Source organism: Aplysia californica, unplaced genomic scaffold, assembly GCF_000002075.1.
Source record: "Aplysia californica isolate F4 #8 unplaced genomic scaffold, AplCal3.0 scaffold00097, whole genome shotgun sequence".
Taxonomy (NCBI): domain Eukaryota; kingdom Metazoa; phylum Mollusca; class Gastropoda; order Aplysiida; family Aplysiidae; genus Aplysia; species Aplysia californica.
In genome coordinates this window covers 928,791-935,442 of record NW_004797367.1, presented here as the reverse complement: position 1 = coordinate 935,442, position 6,652 = coordinate 928,791, and positions in this window count along the sequence as shown.

Sequence of the window (6,652 nt, the reverse complement as noted above, 5' to 3'; positions counted from 1 at the left end):
GATGCAGAGTTCTGTAAACAGATACAGGGTGCTCTCAACATACAAGTACAGAGTTCTCTCAATAGATACAGAGTTCTCTCATTAAAGAAAACGCTCAACAAATACAGGGTACTCTCAACAGATACAGAGCTCTGTTAATAGATACAGGGTTCTATCAACTGATACATTGTTCTCTCTACAGACGAAGAAATCTCCCAACATGCAATGGCCGGCCTTGCTTATCTTTCGTTGATGTTCAATCCTCAGAAAGTATTTTTTACTTAAAGCTGTTTTGTTTTTTCATTTTTTGTAAAAGCCCTGAGTATCGCGTTCTGACTTTGGAGAGCAGCCAAGGACAGCAGGGACAACTGGCACAGACAGAAGACGTGAACGTCCGGACGTGGGGGAGGAAAAACCTCTGACGTGAATGTCCCAACGTTTAGAGGACAAATCCCGAACTATATGGCGACAAATCCTCTGTAGGATTAAGGAAAATCTCGGACGTTGATTTTCCAACTCTAAGACGACAAATCCAGATTGTAGGGTAACAAATCCTCTGTTAGATGTGGGAAAATCTCGGACGTTGATGTATAAATTCCAGGACAACAAATCCCAACGCTAGGAAGACATGTGCTCTATTAGAGATGGACGAATGTTGGACGCGGAAGTGTAAACTCTCGGGACGACAATTCTCAACACTAAGTGTCTAAGACGACAAATGTCTACACTAAGGCAACAATCCCATCACAAGCACGACAAATCCAAAGACTAGGACGACAAATTCTCTGCTGGAGATGGAAAAACGCTTGGTGTGGATGTCTTAACACCGCGACATCAAATTTTCCATTGACGCTCCATAAACCCTCACAGGGAGCACGAGCCACCGAGATATGCCCGGATGAAGAACCGGCCGGTCATCCTGTCATTGATTCAAACCCGATAAGAGAAATGCAACTTTCCTCGTCATTGGGAAGTTCGAAAAAAATGTGATATTATAATATTGTCGCCAATCAAAATGTTGTCGTTTTTGTTGTTGCTGTTATTGTTGTTGTTCTTATTGTTGTTGTTCTTATTGTTGTTGTTCTTATTGTTGTTGTGTTCTTGTTGTTGTTGTTGTTGTTGTTGTTGTTGTTGTTGTTGTTGCTGTTGTTGTTGTTGTTGTTGTTGTTGCTGTTTTGTTTTTTTAAATGACAATAGTCTTATTCAGTGATATCATTTGCATATGCTCAAGAAACGTTTTGTCAAAGTTTAAATGCCCAATAACAAAAAAGCCAGCAAAGGTACATAACGTAAGTACAATTCTTAAAAGAACGAAACAGTTTTTTCTTTCGATAGAAAAAAAATCGTTTTATGGGGAAAGAAAAGCTTGTCGAAAATATATTATAGCTATTTTCCTGGATAGTTCAAAACACAATTTCACCTAGACAAGAAAGAGAAGGAAATTTAAATTTCCAACTTATTAATGGCACTGGTTATTCTTTTTTTAAATTATTTTTTTTTTGGTGGTCCAATGTAGTTCATCGACGCAGCAACTGCAAACCATCTTCTCTAGGCCTCTGACAAAATTGTGTCGTTATCTCCCTTGGCTTCTTCTATCTGATCTCCACTGAAGGCCAATCTCAGCCTACGTTCCACGGTACCGCATACCGGAACAAATCAATACGTAAACAAACTTTGCAAAAGCTGAGACAGATTGGAGACTGTCGGTGACGCTCCATGTCCTTGACCTTACGTCAGCTGTCAGGATAAAGCGGTTAAGGGTTCTCACTGGACAATCTCTGCATTAATCTGCTCCCAAAAAAAGCTGTTCCGAATTTCCTCGGTTGACAAAATTTGACCGAAAAAAAAACTAAGTTGCGTGCAAGGACTTTATCACAAGGAAAAAACTGTCCATACAATAGCAGCCCGAATCCTTGGCCGAAAATTCCAACACCCCAACCCCCCCCCCCCTCTTTTCCAACCCACCTTCCCATACCCCGTTTAGAAAAAAGGAAATTGAAAACGAAATTATTTTTAAAAAACGAAACAAAGCAGAATAGAAAACACAAAAAGTACCAGCTCTGTGTTTAAATACCGAGAAACTGCATCCACCCTTTCAGGGCTTTGATTAAACATGGCCGAGATAGGAGAGGGTTATGTTCTCGGAGTTGTCTCAGACGACAAGAAAACCAAACTTTGAAGAAAAATGTTTACTTTGAAAATCTTAAAAGTGTAGAATAGTTTGATATGAATCCTCTCCACTCCCCCCCCCCCACTTCCCCACTCAAACATACTTGACCAGTCTCTACTCTGTGCTCTCTTTTCCAATCCCTCATCCCCATCCCTCTTCCCCATCCCTCATCCCCATCCCTCATTCCCATCCCTCGCTATCGTCCCTCCTCCCATTTTCCAATCCCACCTCTCCCCTCCACCTATCACCCCCACCTACCTCCACAATCTCTCCACCTCAGCCCCACCAAATCCTTAAACCCTCATTCTTCAATCCCATCCCTCACTTCCATCCCCTACCTCATTTCCTCATCCTCATACCACATGACCATAGTTCACCTATTCACTACATCATAACCTCTCCATTTCAACCTCTTCGAGACTTTGTTTGTCTGCGTATAACACAATATTATTTTATGTCTGTATTTGTTTGTCCGTGTGTATCCTTGTGTGAGTGAGTGCGTGTGTGTGTGTGTGTGTGTGTGTGTGTGTGTGTAAGTGTGAGTGTGTGTGGAGGGAAAGGGGTGGTGGTGGTGGGCACAAGCAGTCAGGGGAGTGGAAAATCAGTTTTCAGTAGATACAGGGGAAGATACAGGTTTGATTACAAACGCGTCACAGTGCACTGGTCATTTTTCTCCCAGCCTACACATCAAAGTTAGAATGATAAGCTTTTCCTGACATGGATTACGTAATGAATACATTGAGCACTGGTCTGTGGAATCAATTGTTGTGGTATACAAGGCTCTACACTGTAACACAGCTTGTTCGGCAAACAATATGTCATAGATGATAGATGACACAGGCGTGTATTTGAACTGATTGGACTTTTTGCATAGAGATTGTTTGGTAGCGTTTAGTGTATTTTCCTAGACTTTTCCAGCATTTCTTTGGTATGTGGCGTCGGTAGCCTACTGGTTAGGCTACCGGACTCGTAATTCGTAATCATGAAATTGCGGGTTCGGGGGTTCGAGCCTCAGCTCGGTCCGACGTTGTGGCCTTGGGAAAGGCACTTTACACGAATTTCCAATTTGGCTCAGTCCTTTCGGAGATAGACGTTAAACTCGGAGGTCCCGCCTCTTAAATAACCTAATAGTGTTGATAGGGGCGTTAAACCTATACCATTTCACCATTTTTCATCGGTATCGCATCAAAGAAACGAAAATGCCTCTCATTTGAAACCCATCTACTTTTGATTGAGGAAGTCAGGGAGAGTATACATTACTTGCTCGGTGCTTATAATAATCCACACAAAAACCGCATGTAATATGCTAAAACGAACTCTCGGATCCATCCAAATTAAAGGTCAAGTCCGACGACTTTGTTGAATCCGGGTTCCACTGTACTACTACTGTACTACTACAATTGATTATTATAGTATGATTAATAATAACAGCATTGCTATTGCGTACATCCGCACTCTACGGCAAGCTCTATGCGCTATAGGACTAAATGTATTATCACCCCAACAGACCCTAAAAGTCTCAGAAACATTCTCGGCTTTCCGGGATGTATACAGGGCAAGGAGCCGATTACGCGTGCTCAAACACTAGTAAACTGATTTTTTTGTAAGTGTGTTACGGCGCTCGCTATTGCATAAGGTCATATTATGAACGCACGGGACACATTAAACATTTTCAGTTTGTAGAGAATTTTGAATTTTGCCCTGGTGGCGGCCGAATCCTACTCTTATTGAAATAAACCGATGCAATATTTCGCTATCTATAGCCAGGTATCCACTCTCATCTAAGTGAAACGAGAAACATTTACGTCAGTTACCTTTCTCAAGGACACAACGACAGGCCCCCTACAGTGTTTGAACTCGCGACCGTTCAGTTACGAGCCCAACAGCCTAACCACTAGACTACCGTCGCCAGTATTGTGAGTTGATGCACAAAATGGACAGCTATTTCAGATAAGGAAAAATATAAAAAAGTGAAACAATTCTCGGCAGGTGTTTCCCCCAAACAGAAACAGTCTCTCCAGTAATGTTTATCGGGGTCATGGAACACAGTCTGTCAGAGTTAGTGCAACTGTACCGGGGGGGGGGGGGGGCTCAGAATAAGGACCTTTTTACAAGCTCCTTAGAGGAATGGCAGGTGGACTTTATGCTAAGTGTGACAGGGTCAGCCTAATTATGAATGCCCATTGGTCAAATATATGATCTGATCGTGTCGGGTCGGGTCGGATCGGGACGAGTCGGATCGAATTGAGTAATGTCATGCTATATATTTTTAAAATAAATTATTGCTTGTTGTTCTTCGTCAAATTTTATCGCCAAATCCTTTTGGGGTTCTATGGCATTCCTTGTGCGTACGAAAGATCTGACCCTGCTATGTGTAGTAGGATTCTGATTTGCTGTTTTCGTCAAAACAGACTCATTATTTAGAACTTGATAATTCACAATATCTATTTATTCAGATTTAGTTCAGTTTTAGTACAGTTTTTACGGCGTTCGCAATTTTATAAGGTCACATGAGCGCCAAGGGGTGGATGTCAACAAAGAAGTCCTTAGAGGGAATCAGGTTTACTCTGCTCACATCTCTAGCTCCAACAGCACAAAGTCTGCTTTGACTATCAAGGCACCCCGGAAATAGCAGGTTACAAGAGGGTGACAAACATACAAAAGAAGTAAAGAAAAATGATGAAAGTAGGGATTACAAAAGAAAAAGCAGCAGTTTTCCGTTGCAGTTCAGGCACAGTTATGAGCATGACATTGAAGAATCAGCCCATTTAAAATTCCACTGTGCAAAAGAACATGTTAATGTCCCGCCTTTGGGAACGGCCTAAAGACACATCAGTCAGGAACACCGCCCGGTTTTGACGTTGGGAGATTTGATCAAATTGTGCCAACATCGTAGTAGCTTTTTTGTCCCTCCATGAAAGAAAATCTAGGCCCTCTCAACTGTATCAAACTTTATCAAATGAAGCATTGGTCAGACTTGTAGCAGTGTGCATTGGGTATAACAACAGACAGACAAACTCGGGTGTGTTGAGACTGACGTAACAGATCGCGCGATAACCCAGGTCATGAGGCAAGTTCTGACCGCCCAGTTGTTCTCTCGACGTCCCAGTGTCAGACTGTACTCTCGTTATCGCCACTCGCATGCACTCTTACAAAACCTGTCTGCTGAAAGATCGTTTTTTTCAGCGGGGTGGGGGGAGTTCTCCACACTTTTTAATTATTAAAGATAATGGACTTAATTAAGAAAATATGGTACATTATGTGACACAGGGCCGGCTATCTTTTCATGTCAAAATGTTTATCAGTGTTGTGCGTCATACACTGTGAGTGGTTGGTGGGTGCTCTGGTGTGGTTTGCTTCTTCTTTCCTACCAAACATCTATCGTCCTTATCTCCTCTCCTTCTTCTTTTTTATGTTTGTTACTCTCTTGTTGTAATACCTCTAATCTTCTGGCGCTCATATGACCTTATGCAGTTGCGAGCGCAATAAAACCTCTTCTGAAACAAAATATATACCCCCCAAAAATTCCGCTATAATTATTGTGACCTCAAAGTTTCTGGGACGTGGCTCGAACAACAAACTGAGACAATGAGACGAGTTATTTGTGCTACTGAAACATTGAGATATTTTCTTTGTCTAACTGAGACAGTGAGACATTTTCTTTGTCCAACGGAGACGTTGATACATTTTGTTTGCCCAACTGAGACATTGAGACAGTTTCTTTGTCCAACAACAGTTTGGTACTCTGGGACACGTTCTTTTTCTTCCTGTCTAGGCTTCATCAAGCAGGAAGTCGCAAAAAAGCTATTGGCGTAGTCGGCACCATAGAGGCTAATGTTTTAATCTAGTTCTAGAGTTCGTGGGCTGCTTGTGCCCACTCTAGGAAGCTGAAACTAAAGGGCAAGACACACGCAGTTCAACAGACGGATAAGTACTTTTCGAGACTCACGTGGAGGTGTCTCGGCGGTCTTAGAAGGAAATCTACAAGCTTGCACTGAAATGTGGGGGTAGGGTGGTGTTTGATATACTAGAGCTCTTGGGGAGCAAGGCAGTGGCTCAGATTGTTAATTTAAATGGTGGCACGCCAGCCATGCAGATGAAGATAAGAAGGCCCCCATGTCTGACACGGGTGACGTCACTGCAGCGAGCTCTAGCATTATCCTCTTTGAGTTACCCCCCTGTCTAGAAGACATCTGATTCTGCATCCGCTTCGGAAAAGTTCCCCTCCCAGCGGACAGTATTGTCAGTTGTTTGTGTTGTTGTTTTTTGCTCAGCCTGCATAACAGAGGTTACTTCCTGTATACTTTTACAATCCGAACTAGAAGTAAGTAAGTAAGTTTATTCAGTATTTAAGACCATTGGCCCACATCACATCGCACAAAACATTCATTTGATAAATAATGTTTCCATATTGAATAGGTAAAGGTTGTGCACATATCTCTTATCATGAGTCAAACATTGCATATTTCTGTCACTGGGCTGAGTCAGGCTGGGAGGAATTAA